Source organism: Poecilia reticulata, chromosome 17, assembly GCF_904066995.2.
Source record: "Poecilia reticulata chromosome 17, P_reticulata-male-v2, whole genome shotgun sequence".
Taxonomy (NCBI): Eukaryota; Metazoa; Chordata; class Actinopteri; order Cyprinodontiformes; family Poeciliidae; genus Poecilia; species Poecilia reticulata.
In genome coordinates, this window is record NC_088846.1 from 15,192,018 (window position 1) to 15,208,456 (window position 16,439).

Genomic DNA, 16,439 nt, shown 5'->3' on the forward strand with positions numbered 1-16,439 from the left:
GGGGTTTTCCAAATGAAAGCTGAACTGACAAATGATCAGAAGTAAGAAGTTATAAATGAACTCGCATTGTGTAACCAAAGAAAAGCCGGATGAAGATTAACATAATGGGCTACGCAAGAAAAATGTCACAGGGATCACTGATTCAGTAAGATAAAACAAATCGACCGTATCAAGACATGTTTTACTGTTTGAATTATAACAATTCGGTATCAGTATTTCAAAATGCTGATATTTTGAAAATAATAAATCAATAAATGGATAAATAAACTTTCTCAGCAAAGTACATTTAGACAAATAAGAGTTTAACAGAAAATTAATGCAAGACAGCTTACAGTTAGATAGGGATTTTATTCGCACTTCATTTAGATGTAAGCCAGAACAAAGTTAAGCTTTTGAAAAGTTTTATGTAGTCATGACATTATCCCTAAAATTAAAGTCAGTCCAGGAGGTGATCCTGTTGCTGCTCCAGTGCAAACTGGTTTCTCCTTCTAAGCATTTAGTTTGTAGTTGCAGGAACACAGCCCAGCAAAATAAACTTACACATAAACTTACAAGTGTCTCATTGCTTTAAGTTAAGAAGAATGCATCAAATATCCTGAAAAATCCTGTGTCTGCGTTGTGCGTCTCCATTGTTTGCTCCACAGTGCTCTAACAAAATCTACATCCATTTCCCTCTAAGGTGATGGTGTTGGACTTTGTTCTGTCCTTCAACAAACTTTCCTCACATACCGTATTCTTTGTCACCTTTGCCTCTCCAGATTTTCTGTCTCTTTTGGTCTTTCAACGTCTACTTGTCTTTGTGTCACTTTCTCTCTGCTGACAAGACAGATTCAGTGTATTCAAATGGAAGTTAAGGACAGCATATTGCATTATTCAAACCCCTCAACGACAGACGAAGCAAGGAACAATGACAGGCAAATACCTATTAAAGCAGGTCGTTTCCTGTGCCAAGCAATCCAACGAACACCACCACGGAAAAAACCTGCAGCATCTCTGAAAGGAGTTAAATAAAACGCATGCAGCAAAGTTTGGCCCAACAGGATTGAAGCAGTTTATATACAATTAGATTAGTATGTTAAATGAAGACTGACATGACAGTTTGCCATGCACACAACTTGGCACCACATTGCACTGTGATCGAAAGGCAAAAGAGGTCAGTTAGGAGTCAGTTACTGAGTCCACAGAGAACTTTAGCAGAAATTACTCATTCCACATGTTCTCGTGGAGAATCTAACAAATGAAACCAAAATCCTGTACAGTTCAAAGCAGAACACACAACCGACTGTCACACTGCCCTCAGGTCCAAACACTGAGATTCACATTCGGTACAGGTGTAGGAAATGGAACCATGTTCCATGTCTAAATTTGACTCACTTTTTTTTTTCTTTTTTTTTTTTAAGACTATTGAGCTTTTCTAAGTTTGCAGGTCTGGAGGTTTAAAACCTGTTAGTTAGCTACATAACTCCATATCCTACAAGGGAATAGCCATGCAGATTATCATTAACAAACAGAGATCACAAAGGCCAATTCAAGATATGGTTTGAACTGTCTTTACTAAAGATGCCAGTACAGCTTTTACACTAGGTTTTACAGACAGGTAAATTTTTTCTCGTCCTTATTTTGCACACTTTTCCCACTGAATATATTTATATCTTTGTGCATTATGCATAAGCTTAATTTATTAACTCATGAAATCACATAGTCATTTTGTTATCGGAAATATTGAACAAAAGCAACTGATTAATTATGGCACTCTTTCTGCCCTTTTGATGTAGTGATCTGTTTAGACCATAGGGAGGAAATTCATGTGATTTCATCCAATGGGAACAAACAGCTTGCCAATAGCCTTTGGCCATCTTGTTGTGCGAGTAAGCACACTGTTTCCCATGGTCAGATCAATGGCTCTCGATTAAGGCTGCCCGCCCACCCCACTACAAAAGCATAAGCTATTTTCCTCTTTTCTGCTTTTCCAATTCATATTCAACAAAACAATACACGTAAATACAAATATGAATGGAGTCAAAGTCATACCGCTACACGAAAAGATAAATTGTGTTCACAGACAGACAGAAAGCATCCGCCTTATGGTATTTAGCACAAACGTCAGATAGTGCAGAGTCCCACTTAAAAATCAATGGGCATTTGCAACAATCAATACCTGGGTTCCTATGAGAAGCAATTAGAAAGGCAAACCGTGTAGTGCGTTCTGCCTCATCTTCTCTATTGTGGGGTCAAAACACCACTTAACACTGCTAGAAAATCTGTTTGAGGAGAAACATCAAAGAACATAAGTTATTGTTGTTGAATATAAAAACCAAAGGAGTCAAAAGACAGCTAATGTCTAGAATGAGCTCTGGCTTTCAAGGATTTTTTTTTTTTCCTAAGCAGCAACTCGGAGAAATTTGTATAGTTTCTCCTAATCACTTCATATCAATTGTTCACTCTGCTTGCATTTTTACGTCAACAGTAAGAACAAATTAAGATAAATGTTGGCTTTCACCCTCTTAAGTATTGGTCCCAGTTACTGTTATATAGTTAATTACAAAATTAATCATTATTTAATCTTGACAGTTTTCAGAGTTTGTTCCTTGTTAAAAAAAGGTCTACAATAAGATTGGGCTTTCAAGTAGCTGTCTGCTGTGAGCGCTGTCATCTTTTTGATGATATTCTATATAATTTGATAGGATTTTTTTTTTATGTTGTGGAAAAAGTACTTATATTTTTAAATAAATGCCCCCCTGATAGGGCCCATTTTTTTTTATCACTGATGGTATATTTCAGACACCATTTCATATGACCGTCACCTTGGTAACCAAAATATGTTCTGGTTCATTGTGAACTGTATACAATGATGGGAATTATGGTGTTCTAATTAACAGTATTACTAATGACGTTACCCCTTTCAGTAATAGGTGATCTAAATACTCTTCCATCATTATGATGTTGTTATATTTACTGACAATAAAATACAGTGCAGGGATGTTAAAATAATTCAGCACACAGAAGGTTAAAGCTGTTTTTTCTGACTGGAAGATGGGGAGACAAAAACAATCATATAAATGCTTAGAAAAATTAAAGTAGTCATTGAAAACCAAGTACAGACAGACTTAGGCGTATGAGGGGCCGTTTAGGACAAAATCTATGTTTAGCTCTCACACACTACAAGAAACTCACGCACACTCAAAAAAACATCACGCACACTCCAAAAAAACATCACGCACACTCTAAAAAACATCACGCACACTCTAAAAAACATCACGCACACTCAAAAAAACATCACGCACACTCAAAAAAACATCACGCACACTCCAAAAAAACATCACGCACACTCAAAAAAACATCACGCACACTCAAAAAAACATCACGCACACTCAAAAAAACATCACGCACACTCAAAAAAACATCACGCACACTCTAAAAAACATCACGCACACTCAAAAAAACATCACGCACACTCTAAAAAACATCACGCACACTCAAAAAATTCTCAAATTGCGTATACATACTACTAAAATGTCTCACGCACACACATTTTATCTTTCTTGCACACATACACTGTACTAACAACTCGCACACGCACACAAATGCTATCTTTGTCGCTCACATACACACTACTAACATGTCGCACACACACACAAAAGCTCTATTTCTCGCACACATACACAAACGCCATCTTTCTCGCACACATACATGGTACTAACTTGCACACACACACAAACACTTTCTTTCTCGCACACATACACGGTACTAACTCGCACACACACAAACGCTATCTTTCTCGCACACATACACGGTACTGACTCGCACACACACAAACGCTATCTTTCTCGCACACATACACGGTACTGACTCGCACACACACAAACGCTTTCTTTCTCGCACACATACACGGTACTAACTCGCACACACACACACAAACGCTATCTTTCGCACACATACACGGTACTAACTCGCACACACACACACAAATGCTATCTTTCTCGCACACGCACATAAATGCTACCTTTCTCGCACACATACACTGTACTAACAACTCGCACACGCACACAAATGTTTCACATACACAAAACTAAAGTTGCGCGCGCACACACACACACAGTGCTAAGACTCGTTTTATGTATGTGTGAGAGCGAGACTCTTTTTTTGAATGTGAGAGCGAGACTCTTTTTTTTGAATGTGAGAGCGAGACTCTTTTTTTGAATGTGAGAGCGAGACTCTTTTTTTGAATGTGAGAGCGAGACTCTTTTTGAATGTGTGAGAATTGTCACGGAAGAGGCGGGGCATACTTTTTTTGATCAACTGCGCATGCGTTGATCCTAAACTATAAGCTTCGATTGTTGACTCACTGTATGTTCTATTACTTAGTATATTTGTGCTTTTAAATATATATAGAACTTTAAACTTTCTTGTAACTTAAATGTACTATAGAAATAAATAAATCTGATTGATTGATTAGAAATAGCAAAATTGCTGTAGTACAATCTGTCCACTGGGTGCCAGCGTTACAGGAATTATTAACCGGCGCCAACTAGTGCCGAAGAAGAAAGAGTAAACCTTGGTGCGCTGCGGCCGGGAGTTGTGGAGAACCCCCGGCCGACATTAGCGTTCATAAATCGGATCAACCTTGTGCTAAACGCCCCTACTCCCCGGAGCTCGAATATCGAATATCCAACTTGAAACTAACTTCACTGCGGTCCAATACCGCCTCGTTTTGAATTAGAGTTAGCCATGTTCGGTATTGCAGACTCTTTCTTCTTCGGCACTAGTTGGCGCCGGTTAATAATTCCTGTAACGCTGGCACCCAGTGGACAGATTGTACTACAGCAATTTTGCTATTTCTAATCAATCAATCAGATTTATTTATTTCTATAGTACATTTAAGTTACAAGAAAGTTTAAAGTTCTATATATATTTAAAAGCACAAATATACTAAGTAATAGAACATACAGTGAGTCAACAATCGAAGCTTATAGTTTAGGATCAACGCATGCGCAGTTGATCAAAAAAATTATGCCCCGCCTCTTCCGTGACAATTCTCACACATTCAAAAAAAGAGTCTCGCTCTCACATTCAAAAAAAGAGTCTCGCTCTCACACATACATAAAACGAGTGTGTGAGTGTGTGCGCGCAACTTTAGTCTTGTGTATGTGAGAGAAACATTTGTGTGCGAGTTGTTAGTACAGTGTATGTGTGCGAGAAAGGTAGCATTTATGTGCGTGTGCGAGAAAGATAGCATTTGTGTGCGTGTGCAAGTTAGTAGTGTATGTGTGCGAGAAAGACAGCGTTTGTGTATGTGTGCGAGAAAGAGCGTTTGTGTGTGTGTGCGAGTTAGTACCGTGTATGTGTGCGAGAAAGATAGCATTTGTGTGTGTGTGCGAGTTAGTACCGTGTATGTGTGCGAGAAAGATAGCATTTGTGTGCGTGTGCAGTGTATGTGGCGAGAAGTAGCATTATGTGTGCGAGAAATGCATGTGGGTGCAAGTTAGTAGTGTATGTGTGCGAGAAAGACAGCGTTTGTGTATGTGTGCGAGAAAGAGCGTTTGTGTGTGTGTGCGAGTTAGTACCGCGTATGTGTGCGAGAAAGACAGCGTTTGTGTATGTGTGCGAGAAAGAGCGTTTGTGTGTGTGTGCGAGTTAGTACCATGTATGTGTGCGAGAAAGACAGCGTTTGTGTGTGTGTGCGAGTTAGTACCATGTATGTGTGCGAGAAAGAGCGTTTGTGTGTGTGTGCGAGTTAGTACCGTGTATGTGTGCGAGAAAGATAGCGTTTGTGTGTGTGTGCGAGAAAGATAGCATTTGTGTGCGTGTGCGAGTTGTTAGTACAGTGTATGTGTGCGAGAAAGATAAAATGTGTGTGCGTGAGACATTTTAATAGTATGTATACGCAATTTGAGTATTTTTCAGTGTGCGTGATGTTTTTTAGAATGTGCGTGATGTTTTTTCAGAGTGTCCGTGATGTTATTTTGATTGTGCGTGATGTTTTTCAGAGTGTGCGTGATGTTATTTTGAGTGTGCATGATGTTATTTTGAGTGCGCGTGAGTTTCTTGTAGTGTGTGAGAGACAAAACATAGATTTTGTCCTAAACGGCCCCTCATATAGGCGAGTGTTCACATAGAAACACATGCACAGCATGATCACGCTCCAGTTCTGAAGTCCTTACTCTGTCTCCCTGTAGCTCAGAAAACAGACTTTCAGACCACTCAGGTCTTCTGGTTCTGGTCTACACTGCATTCCCAGAACCAGAACCAAATCTGGAGAAGCAGGTTTTTTTAAATGCTCCTCTAATTTGGAACAAACTTAAATAAAACTGAACAACCTTTGATGCACCAAGTTCCTTCAATCAGGGCTAAAACCCCACCTATTTAGAATCGCTTTGGTTAATAATAACTGGTACATATATTAATATATTTCATATACATTTGATGGTGATTAAGCTTGATGATTTTGTTAATGTTTATTGCTTGTTTCGCTATATGTTACCGTTTTGTGTTTTTGTGATGTAAAGCACTAAAATATGCTATACAAATAAACTTGACTTTGAAAAGGCAGACAGAGTTATGGAGAGCCCAGATAATTCAGTGGTCACATTTGTGAAAGTATAGACATTATTCTTCTCCAAAAGACACAAATGGCATTCATCTATATGTAAAATGTAATTTTTGCCCTGGAACACAGTGCTATTTGAATCTCACCAAGCACCTCTCAATGTCAACAAAACTAGTTGCTAAGAACAATGGAGAGGATGCTAGCAATCGCAGTCTCTAACTTGAGTACTGGGGTGCAGTCCAACTAATTACCACACTTGCATGCAACCATACACTCACTCATATGAACATAAATTCAAATGTTAATGTAAATGAAAACTTTGATATCAAAATCCATGTGGCTGACATGACCCAGGCAGAATAAATGTCCAGCATGTTAACAACTTACAGGTAAATGAAAACAGCTAGCTAGAAAAAAAAATGGTCACAAGTTGCACATCAGTGTTGGCATAAGTTCAGGCACTGTTGACAACCAGATGAAGTGGCAGATGTCACATCAACTGTTCATAAGAGACAGCAGAGCCAATCAATGAACTTGTTGGCTGTCTAAAGGGACACAGGCTTCACCTTGAGAGGCTATTTATCACTGGGACCGGTATCTATTTAAGATGGTGTACCATTGCTTTTGGACTGTGCGTTGCACAGTGGCACAGATGGTGGCATTGTTGCCTTGCAGCATGAAGATCTTGGGTTCAAATCCCGGCCGGAGGTCTTTCTGCATAAATTTTGCATGTTCTCCCTGTGAATGCATGGGTTCCATCTCCAGGTACTATGCCTTCACGGAGTACCGGGACGCCATGAAGTGACAGGTTGACTGATCTCTCTAAATACACCTTAGGTGTGAGTGTGTGTGTGTATCATTGTTTGTCTTGTCTGTCTCTGTGTTGCCCTGCAATGGACTGTCAGCCTGTCCAGGGTGTACCCTCACCTCTCGCCCATTGGCCGCTGGAGATGGGCACCATCACTCCTCATGACTCCACTAGGGATTAGTGTGTAGAATAATGGATGGATGCTTTTGGACAGTAAAAACTGCCGTGGACCAGGCTGGCCTTTTAAAAAAGTGCTGGGGACATATCCCTCCACGAGAACCTCCTCCCAAATTACCTCCACGCACAGCCCAAACTCAAACGTCTGAAGTAACGCACTTGTCAGAAAACAGGGAGGTGAGTTTAAAATTTCATTGCTACATTTTGTTGTATTTATTGCAATAATGATAAAACAGACAATACATATTTTACAAAATCCAGCAAATTCATTTTGGCTATAGATCCATTACTTGAAACTCACCATTTTCTATGCGAAGATAAGACTGTCAAAAACGAATAATTGAACAGTACAAAGTCATCAGCTACATTTTATTTGACAATTCCTTGAAATTCAAAAGGCTCTTCTGCCCCAGGCCATCTTCGCTGCTAAGTAGGGAGCTGTACATTTCAAATTACTTTAAAAGAAAGAATAGAGAAGTATCACATTACTAATGTTGTGTGAAAAAAAATTGGCTTGATGAAAACTGGAAGCCAGAGCTCAGGACAAGTGAAAACTGAGCTGCATAGAAATCATGAAAGGATCCCATAATTCAATTACGTACACTGCAGTAAATGTTGAAAGTTAAAATATAACCTCACTGGAGTCAGCTATACAGTTAGCCTAATGCAGACCTATGGTGTTGTAAATTAGTAAGACATATTGCACACTGTGAATCTAACTGCTCATTAAATGTGTGCTTCACTGCCAGTGTGGCTAAAGGGGAGGGTATACAGGGACAAAGACTGGAAACAAATGGACTCCACTTACCTGAGAGAAAGAAAAAAAAATAGTACCACAAGATGGAAGTTTAAACAGAAACCCAAAGCTGAATGAAGCTACGCAGGAACCTTAAGTGAAACTTTAATGTGGGATCCGAGCTGCAACAATGCAATTTTTTTTAAAATTCTGACATTGCCCACTATTTCCCAGACCGTTTTTCATATTTGAATTTCTCATACCTCTACAAAAATAAAGACCGTAATTTAATTAGGGAAGTCGGGACAATGCAACAAAAGGCTTATTAAATTAAGTCTGCATTCATTACACAACTCCATTTCCATTCCTATTTTCTGCTTTGTTGCTGGTCACATTTATCCTACTGATTGAGACCACATCAATAAGGGAATTTCATTTGTATTAATGCCTTAAACAAGGTCTGTAACAATGCTTAAGTTGGCACCATGTGTCAAAATAACATCCACTTCTGACGCAGGACACATGGTTACCCAGTAAAATATTCTCAAAGCATCACATTGCACTACACTGAGCCATTTTCTTAGAACCAGGAATCATTCCTTTAGCAGCTTAAGCAAGAGCTGCTTTATGTCAGATCAAGGCCCACAGGCCAGCCTTACACCCAACATGCATGAAAGAGCCTTGGGCGTGTTACCCTATCACCAATTTACTTCTGTTCATTCCTGATCATGTTTAAGTAGGTAAGACCAATATAGACAGAGGGTATGCCGTAGGAGCTGTGGATTCCAAGATGCTCTCTAGCCATTGAAATTTTACTCAGTCAAAGTCACTCAAATCCCTAAACTTACCCATTTCTCTTTCTTGTAGCACACACACTTTGATGATAAAAAACATAATAAACCCCACCAACAATCATGTACCATAATGAAACAATGACGAGCTTTATTAATGCCATCTGGCAGTGTTTATAATGTCTGAGTACAAGTATAAAAAAACCTCCATCACTGAGCATAAATGTATGGAAAAGGAAAACACACATCCTATTTAAATATAGACTATACATGTTAGTAAAAAATAATTTGGAAGTCAACAACAACAATTGCCTATGAACAAAAACAACAAGGCCTCAAATGATTTGTTTTAAACATTTATGAACACTCATGAGTTTTTTGATTGTTTTCTTTTAGCGTAAATGCAGAACTCGTACATAATTTTTGAGACCTTTGTACAGAAAACCAAAACGTAATGGATTGCTTATCTAGGCAAAAAGTTAATGTTTTTGCCATCTAAAAAATGGGCCGTTTCAAAAACCTCCCGACTGTTAAGTCACAATTGACGGGATCGACTCGTCACCTAGCAACCCAAGTGGAGCTTGAGTACATTTGGTCAGCTGGTTTTACCACTGAAAGCTCTGTACAATGGCTGCTAGAAAAGATAAGTGTTTTATCTGGACAGCAGCAGCTTATTTGGATTGAAAATGACAAGAGACCCTAAAACAGCTCCTTCTGAAAAAAGCTCAAAATAGGTAGAACTGACCAGACTAAAATCTCATTATCCAAGAATGATTTTGTGTAAACAAAAAATGTTACTAATATGTTTTCCATAGGTCCATGGTCCATAATCCTATCCAAATATGTTCAATGAAGCATAATAGGTCACCCTTAAGAAAGATGTCCTAATGTTTTTATCGTTTTTCTTGAGATTGTTATTCTTGCTATTAATCAAGTAATACATAGTTAAGAATTATGCTCTTTTACACAGGAATGACAAAAGTTTACAAACACATGCACATGTATAAACATATGAGACAGCTTGTAGGCTCACCTTGGATGTAAACTATGAAGTTGAGAAGTGTTGGTCCCTGGGTTTTTGCTGACAAGAGAAAAAGGAAGATTTCATATTATTTAAACACTGTTTTTCCTTTTCCATTTTTCATTATTTTGTTTTTCAATCAGTTTGGCACAATTGGATAACACACACACAAATGTATAATTGTAAATCAAATGTTTAATACAGATTGCTGAAAGAGAACTCTGCTTAGTAAACTTCCAAACACAGAAACTTGGAATGCAAAAAAAGTGAATTAGCATTTAGAAAATGTGAAGGATTCTAGAGTGAAACAAAGACTGGAAGATTTTTGACAGAAACAGAAAGTGTAGGTGTGCTTTAAGTGCTGGAGATGAAGCACCAGCCATTTATTCCTGGTTATTTGTAGCACTCCTCTTGACATAATGCTAATTGCATTGTCCTATTACTCTGACCCTTAAGCAATGATTTACTATTGCTCAGAGCTTTATGCACGGATTTACTGTTCACAACATGTGCAAAAACAAACTGAAAACAATGCTGAATTATCACCCTCTGGTTGAATATCTAGAATCATGCCAGGGTCCAGTCAGAGCTGTGAAGTGAAGTGAAGGACTCGAGTGAATCGTTCACTCTAGAACACTTGGATGTTGCAGACATAAACCTCTAAGTGTCTGCAAGAGAGAAAGAGAATGCTGTGAAACAATCACAGCACTGGGGCAGAATTTCCTAGCCATAAGAGAGAAGGTGTGGAATTGATCTTTTTCCCTTTCGACCATTCTTTGAGAGATAATCAGAAACAACAAGGAGACTTAGTGTTAACCGACACTACACACACCTTCCAAGAAGTCCCACTGTTGTCTCATCAGTTGAGAGGATACTTTCACAGAAGTTTTGGGAATTATCAACTCTTCTTCTCAGTGAGAGCTGGGTTTTACCTTAAAAATCTGCCACAAATGTCATTATTGACCAATCCGGAACATTGAGCTTAACTGAGGCTTAACTAGTTTTTTAGATTTTTTTTCCAACATTCCTTTGTGAGGTAGGAGGTTTCACAACTTTTCCAGTTTTGTTTGTTTGTGGATAATGGCTGTCACTATGATTTGCTGGAGTCCCAAAGCCTTAGTAATAATAATAAATGTAAATTAGTTTTAAATTTCTTGAGATCAGATAATGATGTGGTATGTTTTGAGATCTTGCAGCCTACTTCCTGGTGTCATTCAGGGGCTATTTAAGTAAATTTCTAACTATGTAAATTTGGGAGTGATAAGGCCTGAGATTGGCAAATGAAACTGAACTAAAATGAAACTGAACTCAAAATTATTGTGGTTCAGTTAAATCTTGTAGCAAGAGGAGCAATGACTTTTACCCTTTAGGGAGGGAGGTTTGGGTATCTTTCTAGTTTAAGAAATGAATATGTAATTTTCCTGATGACAAGAAATAAAGTCATAAAAAGCCAAAACAGTAAGGGGCAAATACTGTTTTGCAGTACTGTATCTCTGGGTTTTGAAAATATAAGTACTGACATTTCCATAGTCAATAGGTGTCCATATGATACAAAGGCACCTATAACAATGTTCTGTCAATGGACACTCCAGCTTGTCCAATAACTGAAGATTTATTACAATAACTAAATGAATCAGGAAAGGCATTGGCTTTTTGAAAACGATGCAATCGCTGCAGCATAAAGGTGTCTCAATGAATGACGCATTTTTGCAGTCAACAGAGGCAGTCCATTTGGTAAGCTAAGATATGAGAAATGGAAAACAACCTAGCTCAGTGAATCAGTGGTACAAAGCCACAGAAGTTATCAAAAATAAGAGCCAGAGGAGATAATATGCACTGACTAGGTCCTTGTTTGCTTTGCAAAGGGATTCTGTGCAGCTGTAATTAGAAAATTCACTTTACTTTTGCCATGTGTGTGTGCACGCTAGTGTATAGCTTTTATATAACTGTTCTCTTAAATTTATCAAACTAAGTGCCCTCATTTTTTTTTCAGCCGAGTTCAAAAACTGTAGAGTGCCCACCAGAGCTTTAGGGGAGACAAAGACAAACACTGGAACTTACAGATGGTGATCATAAATTATAAATTCCTTTACACAAGCAGTGTAAAGGATCTGACAGTGCAAACACTCCCTACATTCAGTCACATTTCTGTCACAACAGATTATACCTTCGATGAGAGGAAGGCCATGAGGGAATTGGGTACGGTGGCTGATGTTAGAGCATAAAAAAAAATCTACCACAAGGTTATGACCACCCATCTTGTAAGATTAGTAGATCTCATCGATGATGAACTTATTGCTTCCAAGTTGAACATGGGTTTCAAGCTTACTTTCCTACTGCTACTTTGCAGTTTTGGCATCTAGGTCGAATGCTTTCCTTTAGCAGGTAATACACACATACATGATAGTCAACGGGATATAATACTGACAGCTAACCACAAGTTTCTAATATTCTGCCGCTAGTATAGGTGCCTAATTACATTAAGAGGTAGCGATAACATTTGTCGATTTGTTATTGTGTTAACAAGAAATTTAACAGTTGTACCTAATACTGAATAGTGGCCATTCGGTACATTTTATCTGCAGCAAAGTAAGCAAACAGCCATAGTCCAGTGAGTCCTGGACACTGCAGATAAAAAATGCACCATGGGAGTTGCAGTAGTGGAGAAGCCTTAAAGTGTCACTGACACAATAAAAATACTCACATGACTTAAAACGAACTACTGTGCTTTCCTACTGTGTACACAAAAGCTTTTAATAATAAATGTTTCTCACAGAATACTATAAATGCAGAGTATCGCTGCTTTTTTTGTCTTAAGTAACTGGGTCAAACGGCAGCGCCATCTTGTGACATAATCAGGGTAAGCAAGCCACAAACAACTAAATATACACAGAAGTGGAAGAAGCTGAAATATGATTAAACTTTAACTGAGGTTGAATTATGGTAAAAGGAAAACATAGTTATAGATAGTCAGTATGATTAAGTGTAGAATAAAAATCAAGCAAATTAATTAAGACATTGTACTCTTTTCTCAGTCGACTCCAAAAAATGTGAGTGCGCCATCACTTCTCTTCTCTGGTTACCTGAAGAAATCCGACGGCTTTAGGGAACAAACAACAGCAAGAAAATGAGATGGGAGGGAACAAAAATAACAATCACAAATGTAAGGGGAAAAGAAAAGAACAGGATGTTGATATTCACACCATTGAAGCGGCTGGAAATGGAAAGAACAGCGACACGCTTGCATCTACAACCAGAGAATAGACCTCCTTTGGCTTTTCATCAGCATTCAAATCTGTCACAGCAGATCCTTTGGGTTGCATTGTTTACATGTGTGCCGTGCGTCTGATAAGTGCAAAAAACTTTGCAAAGCATTGTCCAGCTTTTATCTCACGCTCATGTCCTTGCATGTACATAATACGGAAAAAAAGAAAAACCATATCTAATGCTTTCTTTTATTTTTCTGAAATTTCATAGATTGTATATGGAAGAATAAACTAAAATCATGTGTTTTTGACTATATATTTTTAATTTGATATCAGTGAAATATCCAGTTAAATCTAAATTGTACCAGTAACATTTTGGAAATGCCGCAAAAGTCAAAGCTCACTGAAGGGTCGAGTCATCTCTGTTCATCTAATCAATCACATATCCATGTACAGGAGAGCATAACTTCAACTATTTATAAGAGGTTTGAGGTTTCAAAATATGAAAATATCAAATACTCTGATCTCTGAAAACACGAGCAAACTGACAGTGACCTAATTAAGTATATGAGTTGACATGGTGAAGCTGTAGCAGATAATACTATGTGTGTATTTTCCCAACTACAGTTTTTTGTTGCCATTTATCCTAATTACAGAAAAGTCAGAGAGTGTCCACCTTAATTGCCCTGTCTGTCCCTCATGAGGCTCTTTTCTACCCCTGCCTGGCATGACTTATTTTTACAACCAACACTTTAGCTCCCTCTGGTCCCAGCCCTGGCTTTAAACCCAGATAGGCAAGTAAATCTGCAGCGTTAATTAAAATAGGTTCTTTTTTAACACTTTCAATCTTTTCATCGTCTTGTCCCTGATGAGATATCAGTGCCAGGAACTTCCTTTTGCAAAGCTGATTTAAAGGGAACTCGCCCCCAGGATAACGGACGTGCTTAATGTTACTTCATTATGAGGTAGCAAGAAATAAGCTTTATCTCTTCTACTTTCTGACTGACAAAAGGAGTAAAAGGTCATAGGTGGAAGTTAAAATGCTAAAAAAAAGACACTGTATAAACCTCAAAGGTGCTATAAAAGTACGTGAGCAGAAAAGAACAAAAAAAGAAGCAGAATAACAGTTTTGTGCCCAGCGACAAATAAAAACCTTCTTGTCTCTCAAGGTCAGTCGTCCAAAAAAAAACAACAAAAAAAACGATTTGTAAAGCCAAATCAATGAGGATTATCCAGGCTATTTTCCTCCAATATTGTTCAGGGACCAGCTTCGGTACCATTGATTAGTTGATTTATAACTTACATCTTCAAAGGCTTACAGTGAATGGACAGCTGCTGATTAAAGGAGAAGAGAAGCCAAAAAGGAAGACAAAATGTTTAGAAAGGAAAAAAAGAAAAAAAACTACTGCCCATTCTTCTGTCTAAAGAAAGAGTTACAATTCTGCTCTGGTTATGAAAAATTCCATGGTTTTAAATTTGCACATTCACTTAAATCTAACAAAAAAGTTTATAATAATAATAACAATAGTTAAAGTAGTCACTCTTTTTTTCACATTTTTGCAAATGTGAAGTCCTTTGCAAAACCAAGACCAAGTTGAAAAAGCAGGATAAAAGAGTTAAGAGGGTATAAGTACTTTGGTAAGATTCTGTACTCATATATACAAGCCAAAAACATAATCATAACCCCATGCATTGTAATAGAAAATAAAAAAAGGAATTTTATCCTTACCGTTCTTTTTTTAGATTACACAAATACTGTTATCAAAAGATTGGTCAGCTGATCTCACACAGACATATCATTACATTGTCATGAAACAGCAGGGGTTAATGCTTGGAACTAATCCTTATGTTACTTTCCCGACCCAGAACTTATCAAGATCAAAGCCGTCCTCTTTAACATCAAATATAGCCACCTCGTCTTAACAAAAGCGTTAAGTTAGAGTTCTATTAAATCCTTGATGCATAACAATCCACACAACTTCACACCTATAGTTCAATCAACCCTTTCTTGTCTTTGTCAGGAAACGGTCACAAGTAGTGACAACCTGCTGTAGCAACATCTACAGACAAGAACTTATAACAGACGGTTATAATGAGCTGTTAGCAAGATCAAATTTAATAGACTCTTTTGACTCTGCATTTTTGTTCTCATCCTATGGGGTTTTAACAAATGTTACTTTTTCTCAGGCACTTGTTAAAGTAATTTTTTACTTATGACAGTATTTAGTATGAGTAGAGTTTGAAAGAAAAGAAAATCCTGAACAAGACAAACAGGGTAAAAAAAACCCAAACCAAAGCATATTTTGTGACAAACTATTTTTCTAGACATCAAAAAAAAAAAAAAAAAAAAAGATTTGTTGCAAACTTTGTTTGCAGGTCAAGGTCAATAAGGCTTTCATATTCTCTCGTTCTATCCGACTTCTCCACTTGTCCCTTTTGTTTGGGAAAGGTGAGGGTCATGCATCCTATGAACAAGCCATCACAGTAGCAATCACAATTATCTTCTCAACTACTTAGTCATACTGACATTAATAGAATCTCTAGAACTGAACAAGTCACAAAAAAGCAAAAGGGAAGCACAAAGAGATCACCAAAACCCAAGAAAAACCCTGGATGCCAACTTCAATACCACGGACATTGACTTTCCTCTGAGTACCAGTCAAGGAGCAGAACATGAGCCAACAGCAAAATGTATCTCTTTAACCTTTGCCCACTCGCATGTTATAAATATTCATAACAGGTGGGCAGGCAGATATGTCATCTTAGCAGGCAAGCAGCGTAGGCACCCACTGAAAGTCCATTAATATCAAAGATGGCTGTGGAAATATATAAAATATTAATCTAATAGTACAGAAATCACAGCCCAGAGATGTGTTTTGTTTTTCAGGCTATGAATTAGTTAGTAGATGTTTCCAGTACTTAAAAGAAGTGGCAGCCTTTGTAAAACATAATACTTTTTAGAGCTAATGCCCTAGACAGTGTAAAAAATAAAAATAAAAAAGATCTGTCAAGTGGAGATGTAGTATGCTGCCAGCCCAGTCCCAGCTTTTATCGTCTATTTACATGCAATGACATGCAGGTCACACTAGGCATCTGTCAACAACTTGAATGACGAGAGTAATTTTTGCATCACTTCCTTGTTCCCCACACTTG

At 37.9% G+C, this 16,439-nt stretch overlaps 1 protein-coding gene across 6 annotated transcripts in view; it reads right to left on the reverse strand.

Moving 5' to 3' along the window:
* tnr (tenascin R (restrictin, janusin)) overlaps positions 1 to 16,439 on the reverse strand; it is a 175,156-nt gene that overhangs the window by 115,363 nt on the left and 43,354 nt on the right. For 4 of the 6 annotated variants that reach the window (XM_081597800.1, XM_081597804.1, XM_081597803.1 and 1 more), the window contains exon 2: positions 10,093 to 10,140. The exons of the other annotated variants lie outside the window; for them this stretch is intronic. The gene's annotated coding sequence lies outside the window, so the exon portion shown is untranslated. The remainder of the gene's footprint in view (positions 1 to 10,092; positions 10,141 to 16,439) is intronic. 6 annotated transcript variants of the gene reach the window in all.